The following is a 25,404-nucleotide window of genomic DNA, read 5'->3' on the forward strand; positions in this document are numbered from 1 at the left end:
AATAAAATGTGTGCATCAACATATTATCATTTGTATTGCATGCACGATATAATTTTTTCATGAAGAGTAAATTCGAGGCTTCAAGGATGAGATTCTAAGGTATTTGAATAAGCGATGCCTAAGAAATCTTTAGGTGAGAAAGAGTTCTTCTAATGTTACCAATGTACTGGAACATTTTAAGAATTATTTCAATAAAAGGGTTCTAATTTATTTTTCTCAAATAAAAATTGAAACAATAAATATGGAATAAAAATAACAAGGAATCAAAAATTTGATAAAACAAAAGAAGTCAAGGAAATTACTTTTTAAACGTCGAAACCAAGACTGTTTTGGTCAAGATTAATGGATAACACATAATTAATTGCTATCATTTTAAACGGGCACTGTAGGGGTGCTAATCCTTCTCCTTGCATAACTGACTCCCAGAACTAGATTGTTTTCACAGACCCTAAAATCATCATTTTAATAAATTTTAAGATTTTATTAAAAAGATAAATTTTAATAGGTGGCCAATTGCACATAGCCAAAAAAGATTGGTAGCGATTTCATTTTTTTTTTCATTTCCAAATTCATCGAGTGGCTCCAAAATCGTTGCGACAATTTGGCAAGTCCACTGGAGACACCATTTTTTCAAGAGTTAGGCCAAAATTAGCTACGTGTTATTCTTAATTTTGCTTTAAACAATCTTAATCAGTATTTAGTTTTAAATTCCTAGATTTTGATTCCTTTTCAATAAAAAATAAAAAAAATAAAAAAATAAAAAATAAATTAAAAACAAAAAGAAAATTTCACATGTATTATTTTATGCCTTTTTATTTATTTGTGTATATTATTCTCAATAAATTAGAAAACATTTGCACACTCGATGACACATTGCACTTTATGCATGAGCTCTATACTCAGGCTCTGTCCCATACAAGAGGAAGTAAAGGCCTATACTCTCGTGAGCTGATAACCTCTACAATGGCAAGCAAAATACTTTCACTCAAATTGAATCTTTTCCATTCGTAGCCTGTAATAAGTGACGATCGGTGTGCCTTAGTAGTCCAGCATGGACGATAGTAAGAAATAATTTAGGAACCTCTAGATGTATATCAATCCAAACAAGCATGTAATAAGTTGTTGGATGCCAACCTTAGGTAGAGCTTTGCCCACCCTTTTTTTAAAAAATGCCTAAGTCCAAAACGTGTAAGAATAAAAGTTGAAAAAAAAAAAAAAACAAAACAAAAACATTTTTTTTTAATATCAAACCACATCTTCACATTAACTCAATTTTTTTTCCTTTTTGCTTTTACACAAATCATATCATACAGTTCTGCATTGGGATATTTTCTCTAGGACATCTTTCTCCCAAGAAGTTCTTCATGAATCCCATAGAACTACAGATTTACTCATCCTCCATCAATGTCCTATGCGAGTCATATATTGAAGTACATGTCTAGTCAAAGAAAGCCCAACAATACAATGGAGATTGTTTGCCTATTGGTTGTGTCTGATTTACCTGAAAAGGTACATTTACATCTCACACAAAATAATATAAAAGACTTAGCCGTCATCTGAGGTCAGTTAAATGAAGAAAAAAAGAACACTTTTGTAAAAAGTATGGATCGATTGTATCCCTCATTTTGGTAATGATCGAGGAACAATTGGTTAGTGTAGCTACACAATTTAGAACCTATCCTATAAATGCTTTACTTAAATCAGGAAGATTTGGTGCCAACCATTAAGGAGTACTCGGTTTTGCTCGGGATAGAACTACTGTGTCTGAATAAAGTGTTTACCCAAAAGTTGAAATTAGGTTATCATAAAAAATTGGCCAAGCTTATGAGAGTTAAAGTGGAAACCATAGATTCCTTCGTAAAACCTAAAGGTGAACATTTTAGTATCCGTTGGGACTTCTTTTGTAATTTTGTTCAAAGGCATCTAGATGATGATCAAGGCTTAGCTATGTTTGTCTTAGCATTGTATGGTATGGTGATTTTCTCGAAAACCTTAGGCTATATCAAGATAATGATGGTGGACTTTTTTAAGCAAATTGAAACCCAAGTAATTAATCCTAGACCAACAGTCCTAGCTGAAACCATCAAGTCATTAAATTTCTATCAATGGAATGAAAAAAGATGATTCACAGGGTGTGTATTGCTATTATATGTGTGGGTTAAAAGTCATTTCAAACATGGAAAGAGTGTATTCTCAAAGCTGTATCTTCGAAACAAGGCACCAATCAAAGAATTCTACAAAAACCAATGGCTAACATTGAAGACTAAGGAAGAATGGGTTTTATTCTTGCTAAGGCTTACCGGGGATGAAATAGAATGGATCGCACCATGGATGCCTCATGTGCCTATGTTGTATTGAGGAGGAAATGAACAATGGATACCATTGTTAGGACTATTGGGTTTGGTAAGTTACATTCCGTTGATGGTATTAAGGCAATTTGGTGCAAAGTGGTTCGCTACTATCACTTATGACCTGGTTCAAGTATAATTCACCTACGAGGAGTCCAATCCACCAAGAACATCAGAGTAGTTGATCCAAGAATGAAAGAAAATACGAAGAATGAGATTAGGGCCTTTCATCGATAAAGTCACTCCTGATTACCAAATTTGGAAAGTGAAGTGACTTAAAGACAAAGTACTCATTCCTGATGATGGCTCATATTGATTAGCTAACCTAGTAGTAAAAGTACAATTATTAGAAGTTGAGCTTGTTAGGAAAGAATTAGAAGTTAAAAAAAAGGAAATAAAAAGAGAAAATTTGAGACTCTATGAGAAGATGAGACGGTAAAATATAAAGCAAAAGTACAATATAATAGATTGGAAAAAGGCATAAAAGAACGGGATATGGCCAACAATGATTTGAAAGATCTGCACAAAGAAAATAAAAGATTATGAGTCCAATTCAAGACTAGAAAAGTCACTAAGTTTTACCTTAGTCGACAATGTGAAATGGATGTCCTTCGAGAGGAAATGAACCAATGGAAAGGTAAAGCTCAAGAAAAGCAAGAAGACGTCACCAGAATTTCTCAAGAATATCAAAATTAGGAGGGATTATACTCTACAGCTTTAGCAAGATTAGTTGAATGCCAAAAAGAAAAGAAGAAGTTAAAGGCCATGCTCACAAAAGAGAGAAGAAAGCACCTCGAAGTATTGAATGAAAAAGAATCGCTTCATCAAGTGATCCAAAGGTTAGAGTTGCAACTGCAATACCATAAACACCATATTTTAGCAATAATAGATGAGTGGTGGAAAGAAAAAAAAGATTGGATCTTCACATGTGATTCAGAAAGAGATGCCAGCATAAGATGAGGGGAAAAAAGCTTAAGAAGGTAACAGTACATAGAGCATATGATCAGTCAAGTTTGTAAGGCAATGAAAAAGGCATGGAAGATGTGTAAAAAAGTAAAGGCATTAAGAAAAGAAGTCAATCTAGTAGGAAAATATGGGCAACACCTAGTGAACTTTCTAAACGAAGCCAAAGATCATTATGAGTAAGTTAAATGCTTAGATGGATATAATTCTAGAATGATAAATCTTATGTAACAAAAGTTGTTGGAATCAATGAAAATTTCTAGTGTCAAAATTCGTCCAAAAGCAAATATCTCTCACTTGCATTCATGCATCATTTACACCATTTTTGTTTTAATAACCATAGTCTTTTTTAAAAGAATCAAAAAATAAAATTTTCAACACATGGCATTTTGAATTTTAAAAATTTGTAGTTATAAAGGTTCAAGAATAGCTCACCCACCAAAAATTTTGATTGACCTACTCATCATTCATACGACACTAAGGCTCAAACAAGAATTATGGAATAAGAACAGGCCAGTCAATTTGAGAGGATTGAGAAGGCTTAAGAGGAACTAAAAAGGGATCTTAGTAAGATAGTGGACATGCTTAAAAATCTTAACAAAGAAAAGAGGTGGAAAGAAATCCCAATTTTCAAAAGCAATCACTAAACATGGTGGATCCTGTATACCCTCCAAGGTTTGAGCCATGACCAACCTAACCTTCTCAAAGAGCTAGAATGAAAATCCCTACTCTCAAAGTATATTCCTATCCTTATCTAGGAATGATATGCACACTTACTCCAGGACAATTCCAAAATTTTGCTAATCTCATCATGGTAGAAAAACCACCTGAGCCAATTTTGATTCCTAACTTGGATGATCCTAAAGAGAGGGAAAAGCTAGGGATGAAAACATATAAGAAAGTGAAAGATACTAGTGCCTAGTAGAAGATGAAATTATTAGAAGAATGACTTAAGGCCATAGAGGGAATGGATTTTTATGGCTCCATGAATGTAGCTGAGCTTTGTTTGATCCCAAATATGGTTATTCCACCTAAATTTAAGGTTTTTAAATTTGAAACATATGATGGTACAAAATTCCTAATGACTCATGTCACCATGTATTATTATAAGATTACAGCAAAAAACTATTGATGCATGTATTTTAGGATAACCTTACGGGTTTTACAACTAAATGGTATGTTCAACTAGATAGGGCTCATATTCATTCCTAGCTAAAACTCATAAAGCCATTCTTTACACAAAATTGGTATGTTATAGATCTAGTTTCAGATCGTCTATCTCTATATAATATAAAAAAAAAAGTAATAGAAAACTTTAAAGAGTATGCACAAAGATGGAGAGATATGGTCACATAAGTACAACCTTTCTTCATTGAGAAAGAGACAACTGTCTTATTTGTAAACACCTAAAAAACACCTTACTATGAAAGACTAATGGGCAATGCAACTAAAAACTTTGTAAATATGGTGATATTAGGTGCGATTATTAAAAATGCCATAAAAAATGTCAAGCTCAATACAAGAGAGACAAGTGGAGCAAAGAAAGGTTAAGCTCTCAAGAAGAAAGAAAATAAAGCCCAAGCAGTGAACTATGTGGGGCAACAATTCAGAGGTTTCACGTCATACCCCATACTAGTGTACCAAACCCATTACCCTTCCATAAACAATGTTACATCCATCATTTATCCATATCAGCCATATTAGTCGTTATAACAACCAATTTATCCTTCCCATTTTCAACCATCATTTCATATACCCAGCTATTTATACAAACTCCTACTACACCTACCAAATCAGAATGGAGACCCAATCCAAGTAGTGGTCCGAGAGCACTAAAAAATACCCAAGAAAAAACCACTTTCACTACAAGAAAATTTCTCTATAATGACGCTTAAAACATGTCAGTAAAACTTAAAAATCTATTAGTATGGCACAATAAACCCTATACTGATGGTCAAAATATCTATTCTAATGAATTTATAACCATCAGTATATCCCTTATCAGTATAGACTTATACTGATGGTTTTTAAGCTGTTGAAATATGTAACAGAGATATACTGATGGTTTTAGTCCATACTATATGTATAGATATTGGTATAGCATCTATTATGTGTTCTGTATTATACCTTTTACTGACGGTTATTCCCGTCAGTATAGACTCATATGTTTTAACTTTTTTCAACTTATACCGATGATGTCTCTGTCAAAATATCTTTTACCAATGGTCAATGCTCGTCAGTATAGCCTTATATGTTTTAACTTTTACTGACGGTCCATGATGATTGTCAGTATAGTTGAAATATTCCAATAATAAAATGTGTTAGTATAAATTTTAAGGTGTTGGTAAAAACTTTTTTTTTGAATTATTAATATTAATTTATTTATAATCAAAATATGATATTGTTTCATATAAAGTAAAAATACATAAAAAATAAAAATATTTAATAACATTTGAAATAAAACAACAACCAAATTATTTTATAATCCACAAATTTAAAATAAGTAAAGAACTAATGTCATTGTATCGAATCTAGAAAAAATAGAACATTAATATCTATGATTGAATGTCTACAAACATGATGCTTGAAGTAAATAAACAATTCCCCAAAATAAGATGATGCCATCCCAAGTTGGTCCAAATACCTCTTTAATTAGTAAAACCCAACAAAAATTCCATGTCAAATTAAGCTTTTGCCAGTCAATTAACATAGAAAATGTTCCCAAGGTCAAGTCAAGCATACCAAAAACTATAAACAAATAAATTGTTGACAAGATTTTGTCCACTGTTACAGGCTCCCCTTGCTTCACAAACCCAAGCCACTGCTAAAGTTGCTGAGTTCTTTAGAATTGTTTAAAGGTTTTTAAAAGGCTGCTGGCCACCATCTAGATAAAATGGATCTAGATTTTGTTCATAAGCTGATTATCATTACCTAGATACAAGGGAAATATGTAATTTAATAATTGAATTCCAAGAAATATATTTTAAACAATACAATTTACTATTTTATTGTACCTATACCAAGGTTGTAAATGTGTTGAGTCATTATTTACAGAGATTTAGGTTTTTTTGTACAAATTGTGTGAACCAGTTTGCATCAAAGAATCCTTCTGGCGCTATTACTAATGGCTGAACCTTAAATCCTCTCTATATATTCTGAACAATGTTTTGAAGATTGTTCTCATCAAATGTATATTGATCTACTGCAACTCTTGTTCCAATGCTAGAGCTATACAATCCATTTTCTGATAAGCTAGATTGCTATTTAAGCAATTTCATTGTTTTAGATAACAAAAAATGTAGGAAAAGAATTTGCTAATGAAAAAATAAAGGCAAGATTATCAATTTTTTCCTACACATTAAACTGCATATTAAAGGAAAGATTTTACCAAGTTCCCAGCCATGAATGGTATAGCCTTAGTTAACAGTGTATCTAGTGAGTGATTTAGCATTACTAGAATTCCAAGCTCCCATGGCAGAACTGTCTAGACCTACAGTTCTCCCATTTAGTGCATTTAAGCTGAAAATGACCATAGCCTTGTTTTGGAAGTAAAAGCATTGGATCCAGGTAAAAGGAAACTTCATCTAGTTGTTTAAATGTTAGGAAATAGACAAATTACAAAGTTTATAAAGACAGTAATAAAGTTTATTTACCTAGATTTTTTTAAGAAAATGTTGAGTTCATTTTATTTAGACAAGGGTAAGCAACCTTTGGAGAAACCAAACATCTTTAAGCTATTTTTAGTAAATGACGCACAAGGATTTTAGTAAATGGTGCACAAGAGAGATAGACATTTCCAAGCATCTAAGAGGTTTCCATATTAGATATCTTGGTTATGTGTCTTGAGTCTTATTTGTTAATATCCAAATGTTATCCATTATTTAGGTGAATACAGGGCATGAAAGAAACCTTTGCTCCATTTCTTTTATTGATTTTAATCAGATATGAATGGTCTAATTGCACCTTAATATGGTAATAATTTGCCATCCTTTACAAAATTTGACCAAATAGAGAAAATTTTGTCAACCAATCATGAAAAAACATTAAAATGAAGATGCATTACCAAAACTACTAAGAAAATGGAGATTATGTTTTGTTTGATGTGAACCCTAAACATTCAATCGTCCTAAGCTATTACTTCTTCATAAAACATTCAATCATCAAAGCCAGTGTCAACAGAAGGACAAAAAAAATAGGCATGCTCGATGACATAAAATTGAAATGAAAAAAATAAAAAATACCTTTAAAAATGTCAAGAGTTTTGATGCTTCAACTTTGATTCAGCTCTAAAACAAAATGGGTGCCGATGGGTTTAAGTTTGTATGGTCGATGAGAGGTGGACAAAGTTGGTGGGAGGTGGAGATTAGGCTATGGGTACCAACAAATGGAGATAGTTGGTGGGAGGTGGAGATTAAGTATGTAGAGTCGGTGAGAGGTGGAGGTAAAGAAAATAATTTAATTTCATAAACCTAATATTTTTTTCCCAAATAAAAGCTAATATTTTTTTTTTGTTTTGAGCCTATATTGATGGTTACATTAATAATTGTCAGTATATATCCCTAAAAATTTTTTATAGGAGATTATTAAAGATTTTTTTTCTTCTATTTTTTATGAGGGGACTATTTAAGGTATTTTAGCCCAGAAAATGCCTTTAATAATCCCTTACCAAAAATTGAATGAGGTCATTGAAGGCATTTCAGGCTAAAAAATACCTTGAATAATCCCCCTTTAAAAATTTATGGGGTGGATTATTCAATGCCTTCAATAATCCCCTCATATTTTTTTTGGAATTATACAAGGTGTTTTTGTGAGTAAACACCTTGAATAATCCCTTAGAAAAAATTGAATGGGGTTAATCAAGGCATTTATGGCAAAAAATACCTTGAATAATCTTATTAAATTTTTATAAGGGGATTATTGAAGGCATTTCTAGTTAAAAATGCCTTGAATAATTTGTGGATTATTCAAGGCATTTTTGGCAAAAAAATGCCTTCAATAATCCAAGAATTATTTTTTTAAGGGATTATTCAAGGCATTTTCTATAAAAAAATGCCTTCAATAATCTCAATGTTTTTTTTTTTTAGATTAGTCAAGGTGTTTTTGTCTAGAAAATGCCTTGAATATTCCTTTACAAAAAATTGAAGGCATTTTTTTTTGGTGAAATGCCTTTTGATCATTTTTAAAATTCATTCCCATTTCTTGAACTTTGGAATCTCAAACTGCTAATACAGTGAATGATAAATATTATTTTATAAATTTTTTTTTACAAATAACATAGAAAAATATTTATATGAATATAAATGCTACTATGTAGATTATTTATAATTTGACTTTCGATCTAGAATGATTTTAAAATTTTATGAAACCATATTAAAACTGAAATATTAATTGAAATCAAATTAATATAATATTTAAATTAAAAAAATTTTTAGTCTAATTTTTAATTATAAATTTATTAATTAATATAATACGTACAAATTTTATTTAAAACATATTATCATTTAAAATTAATTAAGTTACAAATTTTATTTATTAATAATTATAGTTTTTATCAAATTATAGTTTTGAAAATTTTTATTAAAGGAAAATATTATGAATTAATATTTTTTAAAAAAGAAATTAGGAATAAATATTTTTTGAACTTATATTGACAGTTATTATAACTATCAGTATATAACATATTTTTAATGACAAATATTTATATACCATCAAAAACAGTTTACATATACCGACGATTATACAAAGTGTTGGTATAGGCACTATCTATATTAACAGTAACTAAAATCCGTCATTATAGATATTTTTTACTTACATAATTTGACTGTTAGTATAGATAAGTGTCAGTATATAGTATACTTATACTGATGGATAGTTATGCGCATTGTGATTATCATTATGGAAACCTGAGCCATTCTACGAAAAACTACATGTCTTTGAAGCATAAAGTGTAAGGGTTAATCAATAAAAGAGTGTTAAACTTTGATACCAGCTAATAGGGGACTCCAAATGTTAATGGGAACCCTTTACCAAACCATACTAGACCATCAATAAATGCTTTGATTGATGGGTAAGTAAGCTACGTAAAGAGAGGGATAGAAGAAGTCAAAACTCCGATGGCTAAGGTGTTTGCAGCCTTAGTCAAAGCTGATATGTTAAAGTCAATAGAGCCTTAGAAGTGCTATGAAACGATTGACTCAGTTGAAAATTATGACTATCACAAAGGTGCTTTCAGGCATTCTATCAAAAATTGTGACCAATTTCATCAAGATGTGTAAAAGTTGATGAATATAGGTCGGATAGAGTTTTATTAAGAAAAAGAAGATTTGATGAAAGTTGAAGTGTTTACCATTGATTCAAAAAATAGGTTTATGCATAGATCGGTGACTATCTATTTTGATGAGAAGTCGACCTTCAGGCTAGAAGGGGTAATCTCTCGACCAGTAGTGACAATTAAAGTCCCTGGCACTTTTCCATACCAAAATGACAAAATAGTACCATGAAAGTATGACTATGATCTTGTAGTTAATCTAGATACTACAAACATAATGAACGTAAGAGATATGACTCAGAATGGAAGATGTTACACTCTAGAAACATTAACGAAAGCTTGAAAAGAAAAAGCAAAGGTCAGGGAAGGAAAGGGAAGTTAGAGTAATCCTGTGGTAATCCTCAATAAAGAATATCAAAAGCCTATCTTTGAGAATGAAGTGTGTGAAGTTTTAAAGCTAATAAAACATAGCAAGTATAGTGTGGTGGACAGTTGAATAAGATGCCAGCTAGAATTTTGCTATTATCATTGTTACTAAGCTCAGAGTCACACCATAATGCTTTATTGAAGGTACTGAATGAAACATATGTATATGATAATATATCTATTGAATACATAGAATAGCTTGTTCGTAATTTGACAATTTTAAACTACATCTCTTTCAGTGATGAAGAGATTCTTTCTAAGAGTCGAGAAAGTAAAAAAGCTCTTCACAGTATTGTCAAGTGCAAAAATTATTTAGTGGCAAAGGTTCTAATTAACAATAGGTGTTCAATAAATGTCATGCCTATGATTTTGTTGGCGAGATGACCCATTGATGTATCATACATGAAGTCTAGTCACATGGTTGTTCGAGCTTTCAATAGAACCAGACGATGGGTGTTAAGAGACATAAAAGTGCCATTGTAGATTGGTCCTTGCACTTTTAATGTGAAATTTCAAGTTGTGAATATCTTACCCCATATAGCTACTTGTTGTGTAAGCCATGGATTCATATGACGGGTGTTGTTCTATTTTCACTACACCAAAAGGTCAAATTCAAAGCTTACATGCATGGCAAGAGAGAAAGATTTAATGGCAACCTAACCAGTAAATACTTTTTATGTGGAAGTAGCAAACAAAGCCTTGAAATGCTCGTATAGATCTTTTGATATCACCAATGCAACATATGTAGCTAAATGATCTAAATTATATCCATCACATATAACTATAACTACTAAAATGGTTGTCAAGCAACTTACTAGATGGGATGGCAACTTGGTATCAGACTGGGGAAGAATTTACAAGGAATCATAGAGCCATTAGAATTATATGACAAGAAAAATATATTTGGTTTAGGTTATAAACCAACAGACGGGAAAGAATGAAAATGGTGAACAAGAAAAAAAAATGGCTGATCTTGGGAGATATGAGCTAGAGTCAGAGCCAATGGTCTTTCAGTACTTATATGATGCTTTCTATTTAGGAGGACATATTTACTTAGATTCATTTGAAGCCCAAGTGTAGAATTGTTGGAAGATTTTTCTAAGTTGGCCATTCAAATAGTGGATGAGGAAAAAAAATAAAAGCTAAGATAAAGAACTGTTCATGAATCCTTGCCCTCTAAACTTTGAGCTAAATAATTGAATGTCATATAATTGCCCGTTGTCTTTAAAACTTTTGAAAAGTAATGTACTGTGAAACTTTAAATCTCTAATTACACTTCATAAGCATTAGAAGATCATTTGTGGTGTGTTTATGTTTATCATTTTAATAAAAGACTTAAAAGATGCACCTGCATTTCTTTTTTTGTTTTCATTTTCATTTTTTTTCTATTTTGCCTTAATCATTTTCTTGCCATTCCACTTTTGAGTGCCAATATTCTCTTTATCTCACCCCTTAAAAGGTCTCAAATAATGTACATAAAGATAATCATGACAATAATCTTCAATTCAATTTTAAAAACCTAATTCATGTTGACAAACTTGATATAAAAAAAGATAAAGATAATTACAAATTGCCTTCTGATTTGTTGAAATTAATAAAACACAAAGATAAGCCAATTGAGCCTCACTAGAAAATTACCAAATTAGTGAATTTAAGGGTTGATGAAAATAGAAGAGAGGTTAAAATTGGTATGTCTCTTTCACCAGCTGATAAGCAAAGGCTGGAAGAATTGCTCTAAGAATACATGGATGTGTTTACATGATTTTACCAAGATATGCCAGGACTCAGTACTGATATTATAAAGCACCAATTGCCTTTCAAATTGAAATGCAAGCCAATAAAATAAAAGCTAAGGCACATGAAACAAGAGATTTTACCAAAAATTAAAAAAGAGGTGAAAAAGCAATTAAATACTAGATTTTTTAAGGTAACAAAATATCTTGAATTGGTAGCCAATATAATGTCTATTCCCAAGAAAGATGGAAAAGTAAAAATGTGCGTTGATTATTGAGATCTAAATAAGATGAGTCCTAAGGATAATTTTTTTCCTTTAACCTACATTGATACTGTAGTTAATAACACTGATAGTCATTCCACATTTTCCTTTATGAATGGCTTCTCAAGCTACAATAAAATTAAGATCGCTCAAGAGGATATGGAGAAAACAACATTTGTGATTGTGTAGGGGACATTCTGTTACAAAGTCATGCCTTTTAGGTTGAAAAATGCTGGTGCTACTTATCAAAGAGCTATGGTAACTCTCTTTTATGACAAGATGCATAAAAAGATAGAAGTGTATGTGGATGATATGATTGCAAAATCTCATGAAGGAGAAGATCATGTAGTCAATTTTAGAAAGTTGTTTGATAGGTTGAAAGGATTCCAACTGAAGTTGAATCCTATCAATTATACATTTGGTGCTAAATCAAGAAAATTGTTAGGCTTTGTGGTTAGTGAAAGGGGAATAGAAGTGGATCCAAACAAAATATGTGCTATTCAAAACTTATCCCCTTTTTATACCTCAAAAGAAGTGCGAGGGTTTCTAAGAAGATTGAACTATATTGCTCATTTCATCTCTCAACTCAACTACAAGTGTGATCCTATTTTCAAGTTTTTTAAAAAACATGATCTAAGAGAATGGAATGATGAATGCCAAGAAGCTTTTGATAAAGTTAAATAATACTTGTCAAATCCACCTATGTTGGTGCCACTAGCTTCAGGAAAGCTTTTGATTTTATACTTAACAGTGCATGAAAATTTAATGGAATGTGTGTTGGAGCAAAGAGATGAAACCAATAAGAAAAAACAAGCAATCTATTACTTGAGCAAAAAGTTCACTGATTATAAGCCCAAGTATTTGCCATTAGAGAAAATATGTTGTGCATTAGCCTAGATAGCTTGAATGCTCAGGCAATGCATGCTTTATCACATTACTTAGCTTATAGCAAAGTTGGATCTTATCAAGTATATCTTTGAAAAGCCTTCATTGACAGGGAGAATAGCACGATGGCAAATTATGCTTTCAGAATATGATATTATCTATATAACTCAAAAGGTAATTAAAGAAAGTGCAATAGTCGAGTTTTTTGCTAATTGTGCGACTGAAGATTATGAACCAATGAAGCTAGATTTTCCTGATGAAGATGTGATAGTCATTGAAAAAAATGAACCTATTAAGAAATCTTGGAAAATGTATTTTGATGGAGCTATGCAATTTTGATATATGCCAAGGGACACTATTATCCCATCATAGCTAGATTGAATTTCAACTGCATAAATAATGTGGCTGAATACAATGCTTGTGTTATGGGTTTGCAAGCAACAATTGAAAGGAAAATCAAAGTGTTGGATGTGTTTGGAGAGTCAATTTTGGTCATTTATCAATTACAAGGTGAATAGGAAATGAGAGATTTTAAGTTAGTCTAATGCCACAAAATACATCTATGAGTTGTCAAGCAATTTGAAGCGGTTTAGTTCAAGCATCTACCTAGAGAAAAGAACCAGATTACTGATGTGTTGGCTACTTTAGCTATAATGATTAGGATAGATGCATATACCAAGATCTAACCCACTAAGTTGGATGTGAAAGATGTACCAACATATTGTTCGAGTGTGGAAGAAAAAGTTGATAGGAAGCCATGGTATCTTGACATTATGCAATATATCAAAAGTTAGCGATACTCGATATATGCAATAAAAAATGATAGAAGATTCATCAAAAGGTTGGTTATGAGTTTCTTCCTTGATGGGGATATCTTTTATAAAAAAAGCCAAGATCAGGTGCTTTTAAGGTGTGTGAGTGCAGTTGAAACAAAAAAGATCATTGAAGAAACGCATGATGGGGTTTGTGGGGTATATGCAAATAGTCACATGATGACTAGGCAAATTATAAAAGCTGGCTATTATTATTTTAAATTGGAAAATAACTATATTGATGATGCTAGAAGATGCCATAAGTGTCAAATTTATGCTGATAAGATTCATGCTCCTTCATCAGCATTGCATTTTTGGCTCATTCATGGCTGTTCTCTATGTAAGGCATGGATGTCATTAGTCCAATCTCTCTTAAAGCTTCGAATAGACATAGATTCATCTTTGTGATGATTAATTATTTCACAAAGTGGGTAGACATTGCATCATATGCTAGTGTGACTTGATCCGTGGTGTGTAAGTTTATAAAAAAAGAGATAATATGCAAATATGGGCTTTCAAATACTATTATTTTCAATAATGCCAAAAATTTAAATAGCAAAATGCTGAAATAAGTATGCGCTCAATTTAAAATCCATCATCGTAATTCAACACAATATCATCCAAAAATAAATGAGGCAGTAGAAGCTATAAATAAAAATATCAAGAGGATTCTAGAAAAGATGACTGATAGTTATAAAGATTGGCATGAAAAATTACCTTTTCCCTTGCATGTTTAGAGAGCATCAATTAAAAGCTCTACTGAGGCCATCTCATTTTTGTTAGTTTATGGAATGGAAGCTGTATTGCTAGTTGAAGTGAAAATTCTTTCATCGAGAGTTTTAATGGAAGTAGAGTTAGAGGAAGTAGAATGGGTTCGAAATCTCTACGAATAGTTAAACCTCATTGAAAAGAAGAGACTTATAGCACTTTACCATGACCAACTGTATCAAAAAATGATGATGAGAGCACGTGATAAGAAAATCCACCCTTGTCACTTTCAAGAAGAGGACTTAATGGTAAAAAGGATCTTTTCAAGTCAATATGATAATCGAGGAAAATGGACACCAAATTGGGAAGGTTCATATGTGGTGAAAAATTTTTTTTATTTTTTGTGGGGACATTGATTTTGGTAGAAATGGATGAAAATGATTTAATTCGATAAACTCAGATGCTATGAAAAAAATACTATCATAACATATAGATCCATGACCTACCGCTAGACATGGATTGGAGAAGTTACCATCAATCTTTTTTGTTTAGGTGTGATTTGCCACCTGAAACATATACTGATCCACGAAACTAGAGTTTAAGTTCAAGAGTACGATTACGTGTGGGGAAGGTTATAGCACCCCCAAACCACCCATCCAAAGGATGGTACCAATTTGATTTTAGATTATCCAAGCCTTAATCATATTTATAATTTACCAAATTGTTTAATATTGAAAATTAACCCTAAATTATTGCTAAAGTTTGGTAGCAGTTTAGGATAATTCTCTCACCTCAAAAGCATTCATGGAAACTAGTGTCCCACTCTGAAGAGGCTTCGTCATCAGATTTATTAAGGTTTTATTCTTAAAAATTAGTAAAGTCCTTCAATAATTTGGTAGGACTTACTGTAAAACAAATATCTCAATAGTTTAGTAAGACTTACTTTAAAGCAGATCTTCCAATAGTTTGGTGAGATTTCATTGTAAAAATATTTGTAAATTTTTTTTGAGAATTTCATTAAGTCTCTTAATAGTTGGTAGGACTTAATTTGAAGCAATCCTCCAATAGTTTAGATGATTAAAAAATTTTATTTATTTTTTTTGAAAATTAATTTATGGAATTTTCCAATAGTTTGGTGGATTCCATTTTAAAAATTAAATCCATGAAAATTCTCCAATAGTTTGGTAGAATTTATCAATTTATTTTGTAGGAATTTTTATTTGAAAAGGATATTTTTTTATTGAAAGGAGTTTTTTGTTTTTATAAATATTTTTTGAAAACTTAAAAAGATTTTTTTTGTATTATTTTTTTTATTTTATCTTGAAAACTTTTTTATGTTTTTTTTTTATGTTTCTCTAAAAAATATAACTTTTTTTTTTTAATAAAGATTGAATTCCTAAATAAAATAAATAAAGACCAGTAAGATAAAATAGAAAAAATTTAAAATAAAATAAAATTTAAAATATGAAAAAAAAATAAAATGAAAATGGAAAAGAGGAACCTTATAATCGGATCTGGGTTGGGTCAAGACGCAGGTTGATGCATGGGTCAATGGGTCGAGGCGTGAATCCTATGTTGTCAAAATGGCACCATTTTGGGATAGTATATAAACCAAGTCCTAGCAATTTTTCTCAGAATCTGCTATTCTCTCTCTCTCTCTCTCTAGACTGAGAAGCTCTAACTACTCCCTAGGATTTCTCTAGAAACCCATCGAAAACTTCAACTAGAAATTGGGAATTCTATTGGTTTCTAGAAAAGTCACTAGAAAATTCAACCAAAAACTAGAAAACCTATCGATTTTTGGAAAATTGGCCGGAAAATGGTCGAAAAGTTCAAGTTTTCGTTGGAAAACTCATCAAAAAATTCATAGTTCATCCAAAAACCCAGATTTTTCTAGAAAATCCTAGAAATCGAAAAATTTTTCTAGATTTTTCAAATTCTACTTAAATCATTTCAAGAAACTTCCCAAAAGCCTAAACTTAATCCCAAAATCCTAAATCTGAGCATAGAATTTTTCAAACGAACCAAAAATCAAAAAAAAAATCCATAAACTCCCATTCTGCCTAGAATCTTTCAAAACACCTTTTTCTCTTAAAAGTCAACTGGTTTTTGCCAAAATCCACCCACTTTGTTTTCCTTTGATCTTTAGCTCTATTTATAAGCAACCATAGCATAAATTTAAGAAACAGACAGAATCAATCCAAGCTGGAATCCTGGAATTTGATTCTGCCTGAGCCTTAGTTTAGGACTCTAACTTTTGGTCCCAATTGAATCTGGTCAATTATCCATGCTTGATTCATCATTACAAACATTTGACTGTGAGATTTTGATCTGGTTTATTCATTTTCTATTTCCATAATTCTCGCCAAAAATCAAAAGCAAAAATAAGGAAAAAATAAAAAATAATGATAATAATAATAATAATAATAATATAATACTATACAAAATGATAATAACATAAATAGTGAAATACTATCCAATTGATCTCGAACATGGTCCGATCGACCTCATACACAAATGGCTGTCTATAGCTACCCTTCTTTGCACGTTCTTGTAAAACAAAGATGGTGCAAAGACCTAAACACCCACTCTATTCCAAGCCAAGAGTCAAATCAGTAAGTAAACTAACTAGGACTAAACAACTAGTTTGGAGATGAAGTGACCAGGACTGAGTCGAAGTTAAAAATAAATGATTGGGATGAAACCACGAGTCATAAGAAATGATCTAAAATGAGCCAAGATCAAGTGACCAGGACTGAGTCGAGATAAAAAATAAGTGACCAGGATAAAACCACGAGTCATAAGAAATGATTTGAACTGAGCCAAGATCAGGTGATTGGGATGAAATCATGAGTTAGAAAGAAGTGACCAGGACCAAGTTAAGGTCAAAGATAATTGACTAGGATGAAATCGTGAGTCAAAAAATGATCTGGACAGAACCGAGATTGAATGACCAGGATGAAATTGTGAGTCAAATAATAAAATGACCAGGATCGAATCGAGGTCAAAGATGACTGACCAGGATGAAACTGTAAATTAGAAGATGATTTGGATGAAATCGAGATCGAATGACCAGGATGAAACCACAAGTAAAAAAATAAAGTGACTAGAATCAAGTTAAGGTTGAAAATGACTGATTGAGATGATGCCACGGGTCAAGAGATGATCTGGATGGAACAAAGATCGAATGATCGAGATGAAACTACAAGTCAAAAAATAAAACAACCAAGTTCGAGTCGAGGTTAAAGATGACTGACCGAGATGGAACTGCGGGTCAGGAGATGATCTGGATAGAACTGAGATTGAATGACTGAGATGAAATCATGAGTCAAAAAATAAAACGACTAGGACCGAGTCAAGGTCAATAATGACTGACCGAGATGATGTCATGGGTCAGGAGATGATCTGCACAGAACCAAGATCAAATGATCGAGATGAAACCACGAGTCAAAAAATAAAGTGACCAAGACTGAACCGAAGTTGAAGATGACTGACAGGGACAGAGTGTGAGTCTAAAAAAAAAATGACTAGGATTGAGTCGAGGTCGAAGATGGCTAACTGGGATGATGCCGTGAGTCAAAAAAATAAAGTTTAAGATTTCACTCTGAATCCAAAGATTCATAATATGGGCAGAAGTTGAAAAGATCCCAAAATGCCAAGTTTAACAAAATCACGAGGATTCAAGATCTGCAAAGGTTCTTAGATTTGTAAGAATGGAAGATTCGTATGATTCCAAGTTTTACAAAGGTTCTAAATTCACAAAGATGCAAGATTCACAAGGATTTTCAGATTCACAAGAAAGAAAGATTCACAAGATTCTAAGTTTTGTAAAGATTTTAGATTTAAAAAAATTTCATAACAAAATTGAAAGAGTCAAAATGATAAAGTGACCAAGACCGAGTTAAGGTCAAAGATGAATAGCCGAGATGATGCCACAGGTTAAAAAATTATCTGATTTGAGTTGAGATCAGATGATTAGGACGATGTCTCGAGTCATGAAAGATGATCTGGACTGAGCCAAGATCATGTGAGTGATAATAAAGTAATTCAAATACATGCCCTATATGATATGCAAATGTAATGTAGTGTTGATGTCATGAAATTTCAATTGTGGTGACAAGATTCTCAATACTCCACCAGTTCTTATTAACTTCTCAATATTAATAATCTTAGAGTAAATTTATTAGTTGATTCATATCATTCTTCTCATCTGGTCACAACTCACAAGTCATTTCAATCAATCTATCACTAAATTCATTATCGAGTCATCTTGTTTGTCCCTTTGTAAATGATTTTCTCATGTTTCTTTTCATTTATCTCATCTTGTGTTTTTTTTTCAAAAGAATGGAAAACTGTTTATGAAAAATGTCATTCATTTATTTGCCATCATTCAAATATGTGACAGACATGATACATTTTCTTGGTTCATTCAAGGAATGGTCATTTGGTAAAGGGTAAGGGAAATAGATCTTTATTGTTAAGAGAACAAAAGGTATGGTTAATAGCAACTCAAGGGTGACTAAAGGCCAAATGCTGTGATTTATTCAAATAGGACATTAACATCGAAAATAATGATTGCTGAGATAATTTTGAACTCAAACTCAAGATCATCCTTCAAAAACACATTCTATTAATATCTTCAATTTTTGAGTTAATTATCCTCATTTTGGGGACCTTTACATGAAGTTGTTTTTTCATGTTTTCAACTTCACTTAAATCGCCCTTTTAAGTTTTTAGTTAACTCTTTTTTTCCTCTTTAACTCTTTTTTTTTCCTTTTTCCTTTTTCTTCTTTCGTTTTTGCTTTTTACTCTTTTTCTTTTTTCTTTTTCTCTTTTGTTAACACTTTGATCAAAGCTTCACACAATCCAATGGCAAACTTGCCCTATTTCAATTCATGATTTTTGAAATCAAGTATTCACATTTAATCAAAATGAACTTTTAAGGGACATAACATAAACTAGGGTAAAAGGTGCTAAAGAAAGGGATAAAATAGGCTCAAATTGTATTTGAAGGGTAATCAAACTAAGGATCATTTCTTTATGGAGGGCATTTTGACGTTTTTCCCCGTCATTTTTTTTTTGGTGGAGTACATTGGCGTTTTGCCCCATCAATTTCTCCTTTTTTTTTTGTTTTTTTTTTTCATTTTTCACTAAATTTTGAACACAAAAGGGCTTTGCCCCTGAAATTACAAACTTTTCAACTTTGCTCCCCAGTGTGGGTATGATCCTTAGTTAGGGTTTCTAAAAAGAAATTTTCAATCAGCTCAAATAGGATCGCAAGGGATAATAATTTTTTTTAAAGGATAGAAAAAAGATGACCATTTTTCATTTTGAACATGAATACTCTTAATGGAGATTTTTTTTTGACTAAAAGCAGACTTGTGAATGAGTAAAGATCATGTGTTTCATCATTTGTTGAAATTCTTCCCCAAAATTTTTTTTTTATTCAGCAGTCCTAACAATCTCAAATTTATCTATCAAAACAACATGAATAGTGTTTTCAAAGTCAAGCTTTGAATTATCATCATGATTGTTTGAACATTCATTATTCGAAAAGAATGGGTACAGAAAAAAGGTATGAGATGGCAAAAGTAAATGATGGATATTCACAAAAAAGTGGAATATCATGAAAATGCATCAAGCATGTCACTTTACTAAAATGATGAAAATAAGATGAAATCCAAGTACATAAAAGAAGATCCACATTCTAAAAAAATCCAAGATGATAGGTAGTTCCAATCAACCTCTCAAAATTATGCCCCTAGATGCTTAAGTGACAAGTTACTACTGACATTGTATGTCATGTTTCCACTGGTATCGAAATTTATTAGCCCTCATTTAATTAGACTTTGCACCATACGTTTTAAAAGGATGCAATTTTTGATGGAATGGCCTATCACCCTAAAATAATAGTCACAATATGCAATGAAGTCATACCATATGGGATAAGGAGGTTCAAGTTATTTTGTAGGAATAGGGGCAATCAAGTGGTTCTTGTAAAGCTTTTGGTATAGTTTGGTATAGCTTATGGGGATAAGGTCAAATGTAGGCTTTTCCCTATTCTGTGATTTTTGTGCACCATTTGTTAAGGTAGTATGATGAATAGAGGGCCTAAGAAGAAATGGATAAGAGGGTCATGGAGTTGACTAGTGGAGTACAATAGAAACATGACTTGTAAGAGAATGATATGTGGGATGGATTGGCTGAGGGTACTTTCTAGATTGATGCCTGTCATAATTCACAACTTTAGTCTTACTTTCTTTTTTCTTAGGCATCTTTTTAGCAACAGATGATTCTCCTTCTTCTAGTTTATCACTCTTGATTGTATTTTCAATAATCTCCCTTGAAATCACCATGTCGATAAAATTCTTAGTCATGTTTCCTATCATCTTCTCATAGTATGGTAACTTAAGAGTGCTTACAAATAGCATTGTCGTCTCTTTCTCTGTTAAAGGGGGTTGTACCTGAGTAGTGACATCTCGCCACTTTTAGACATACTCCTTGAAAGACTTAGATGCTTTCTTCTCTATCCCTTGTAATGAGAGATAATTAAGAGCCATATCTCTGATTTATCGATATTGGTTAATGAAAGACTGAGTTAGATCCATCCATAACTTAATGCGAGTCCTATCCAGCTAGATATACCATATTGTAGTAGACTTGGTCAAGCTATCTTGAAATAAATGCATGAGCAGCTTTTCATTTCTGGCATGAGTTGCCATCTTATGACAATACATTATGATATGCGTGATGGGGCACTTGGTACTGTCATACTTCTCAAATTTTGGTACCTTGAACTTCGGAGGAATTACAACATTTGGAACCAAACAAAGGTTGGCAGCATCCATGGATCCATAAAAATCAATGCTCTTTATAGCCCACAATCTTTCCTCAATCATGCTCATGGCTTGATTGATTTTAGAGTATTCTAGGGGTATAACCATCTGCAGCTTTTCTTTCTCTTTAGTCTTGTCCATTTTAGGAATTTCGATTGGCTCATTTTCCTTTTCAGTGAAGATAGGTTTGGTATAGCTCTGAACATTCCCTTGATTGAAATTTGAGAATGTGGTCTGTTGTTGATGAAAGCTTGGAGTAGTATGAGTTTGATGTGGGCTAAAACTTGGAGGATATAGTGGTTCAATATCCTCATGTGAGATGTTTTCTTTTATTGCCTTTCCTCTATTTCCCTTTTCCAGAGCTTTCAAGATTTTGCTCAATTTTTCTTCAAGTATCTCCTGAGGCTTTTTTATTCTTTCAAGCCAGTTTATATTGTCTTGCTCCATTTTCCTGGCTTTAGCCCAAGTGTAGTATTGGTGTTGAGCTATCCTTGAACCTTGATTTCCCACAATTATGGTGCAAATTTAGAATGATGTTTATAGATCTATCGATTATGCATGAGAATGAATGCAATGATGATGAATGCATGCATACATAATAAAAAAAGGGTTAGTAAGTATAATATGTTATCTGCATGTATGTTTCTGAATATGCATAAAAAGAAAAGAAATAAAAAAAGACAAGAAAATAGGTTAGTCACCTCAAAATAAAAAATAAACACTACAAAGCAAGCAAAATAACAACATAACCCTAGATTTGGGTTAACTACAAAGGGTGGGAAGACATAGCTCTATCTATGGTTAAACTCTTAAAGTCAGCTATATGTGGTTTGGACTACCTCTAAAAGGTTCCCAAATTGTTCCTTACATCATAGTCCATTATAGCCTAGTAAGGCACCCCGATCCTTGCCCATCATAGGCTATAAGCGAAAAGGGTTCAATTTGAATGGGAGTGTTTCACAGGCTCATACATAGATATGAAATCTCACGACGTACTTCACTCCCTTCTAAAGGTAGAGCTCGAGTGAAGAGCTTTATGTTATGTATATGTAAATGAATGATAGATATATATAATAAATAAATAATTGAGCAATGTAAGCAATGAAAAGAAGTAAAATAAATAAATAATTAATTAATTATACAAATATAAGTAATGGAAAAAATCTCAAATTCATTAAGTAAGGCTTGAATAAAAAGAAATCAGTTATTGGACTAACTCTCAATGTCCTTAATGGAGTCACCAAATTGTCATAACATATAGATTCGTGGACCTACCACTAGACATAGATTAGAGGAGTTGCCACCAATCTTTTTTGTTTAGGTGTGATTGGCCACCTGAAGCATATACTGATCCACAAAACCAAAGTTTAGGTTTGGGAGTACAGTTACACATAGGGAAGGTTATAGCACCCCCATAGCACCCATCCAAAGATTGTACCAGTTTGATTTCAGATTATCTAAGCCTTAATCATATTTATAATTTACCTAATTATTTAATATTGAAAATTAGCCCTAAAATTGTTTCAATAGTTTGGTAGCAATTTAGAATATTTATCTCACCTCATGAGTATTCATAGAGACTAGTATCCCACTCTGAAGAGGTTCCGTTATTGGATTTATTAAGGTTTTATTCTAAAAAATTAGTAAAGTCTCCCAATAGTTTGGTAGGACTTACTTTAAAATAGATCTTCTAATAGTTTGGTATGACTTACTTTAAAGCAGATCTCCCAATAGTTTGCTGAGATTTCATTGTAAAAAAGATTTGTAAATTTTTTTTTAGAATTTTATTAAGTCTCCCAATAGTTTGGTAGGACTTAATTTGAAGTAATCCCCTAATAGTTTAGAGGATTAAAATTTTTTTCATTTTAAAATTGATTTATGGAATTTTCCAATAGTTTGGTGGATTCCATTTTAAAAATTAAATGCATGAAAATTCCCTAATAGTTTGGTAGAATTTATGAATTTATTTTGTAGGGATTTTTATTTAAAAAAGATTTTTTTATTGAAAAGATTTTTTTTTATAAATATCTTTTGAAAACTTAAAAAGATTTTTTTATTTTTTTGTATTATTTTTTATTTTATCTTGAAAACTTTTTTATGTTTTTCTAAAAAGAAAAAACTTTTTTTTTATAAAGATTGAATTCCTAAATAAACTAAATAAAGACCAGTAAAATAAAACAAAAAAAATTGAAAATAAAACAAAATTTAAAATATGAAAATAAATAAAAATAAAAAAATAAAATAAAAATGGAAAAGGAGAACCTTACGATTGGGTTAGGTCAGGATGTGGATTGATGCGGGAGTCAATGGGTCGAGGCGTTGATCTTACGCTATTAAATCGGCATTATTTTAGGATAGTGTATAAACCAAATCCCAACGTTTTTTTAAAAATCTCCTCTGTTCTCTCTCTCTCTAGATCGAGAAGCTTTGACTTCTCCCTAGGATTTCTCTAGAAACCCACTGGAAACTTCAACTAGAAACTAAGAATTCCATCGGTTTTCAGAAAAGTCACCGAAAATTCAACCAAAAATTGAAAAACTCATCGGTTTATGGAAAATTGACCTAGAAATGGTCGAAAAATTTAACCTTTCACCGAAAAACTCATTGAAAATTTCATAGTTCATCTAAAAACCCATATTTTTCTAGAAAATCCCAAAAATCCAAAAATTTTTCTAGATTCTTCGAACTCTACCCAAATCCTTTCAAGAAACTTCCTAGAAGCCTAAACTTAATCCTAGAAACCTAAATCTAAGCCCAAAAATTTTCAAACGAACCCAAAATCAAAAATCAAAAGCCAAAAACTCCTATTCTACCCAGAATCTTTCAAAGCACCTGTTCACCCAAAAATCAATTGTTTTTTTCCCAAAATCCACCCATTATGTATTCTTTTAATCGTTAGTTCAATTTATAGGCAACCTTCGCACAAATTTAGGAAATGGATAGAATCAATTCGGGCTTGAATCTTAGAATTTGATTTTGCTCGAGTCTTATTTTAGGATTCTAACTTTTAGTCCTAATTAAATCTAGTCAATTATCCAAGTTTGATTCATGATTAAAAACATTTGATTATGAGATTCTGATATGGCTTATTTAGTTTACATTTTCATAATTCTCGCCAAAAATCAATAAAAGAAGGAAGGAAAAAATAAAAAAAATAATGATGATGATGATGATGATAATAATAATAATATAATACTATACAAAATGATAATAACAAAAATAATGAAATATGGTCCAATTGATCCCAGACATGGTCTGATCGACCCCAGACACAAATGGGTGTCTACAAATACTTTGCTTGAAAAAAAAGTAAGAAATAATGACATATCTAAGTTGAAAACCTAAAAAGGCCGCTTGGATATAAAGGAAAAGTATCATCAAGAGATGACTTCACAACATGGGGGCAAATGTAGTTTGACAAACTTTGAAGAATCAAAGAAGTCATCTGGTTGAGTTTTGAAGAAAAAAACTAAGAATATTTTGTTCTTGATTATCTTGTAATCATTACTTGGGTACCTTTGTTCCTACCAAATACTTTTGTTGCCATACACTTATTATCAATTTAATGAAATATGCTTTTTTTCCTTTGGCCTATCCATTTTTTTATCTCAATTCGTCATTTTTGTTCACCTTATGAATGAATGGGAGGAATGTGTGATTGTATTTTGTTCGTCTTAAACTTAAAATGATGAAAAAGTAGATTTCAACATTACTTTTTAAAGGTTGATAAAGGTGGATGATAAATGATGAGAAAAGCATGACCAGACATTGATGTTGTAGACTTCTTAAAAAGAAAAGTATTGTTGAGAAAGAATACAATGGTTAGACGTTAAGAACAGATTGGTCCTTTGGCAACTATTGAGAATTTTGATAAAAGAAGCAAAAAGGCAAGAGATTTCAAGAGCCTTTTACCATAATTGGAAATGAATGATTTTAATTGTATTACATGCATTACACCTAGAGCATTCAATACATGCATCCATGATCAGTTATAAGAAGGACAGGGACTTTCCATTCTCCAATGAAAAATAAGAGATTTGAAAAGAAAGAAATTTACTTGTTTAAAGATAAGAGCTCGATTTCGAGAAAAGATGAATAATTTTTTTAGTTGTTGAGCCTTTACCTAGAAAAGCCTTTTTCAAAATGAAATTTTTTTAAAGTC

The sequence above is a fragment of the Durio zibethinus genome, chromosome 5 (genome assembly GCF_047325235.1).
Source record: "Durio zibethinus cultivar Kanyao isolate XHJ-2024 chromosome 5, ASM4732523v1, whole genome shotgun sequence".
Classification (NCBI taxonomy): domain Eukaryota; kingdom Viridiplantae; phylum Streptophyta; class Magnoliopsida; order Malvales; family Malvaceae; genus Durio; species Durio zibethinus.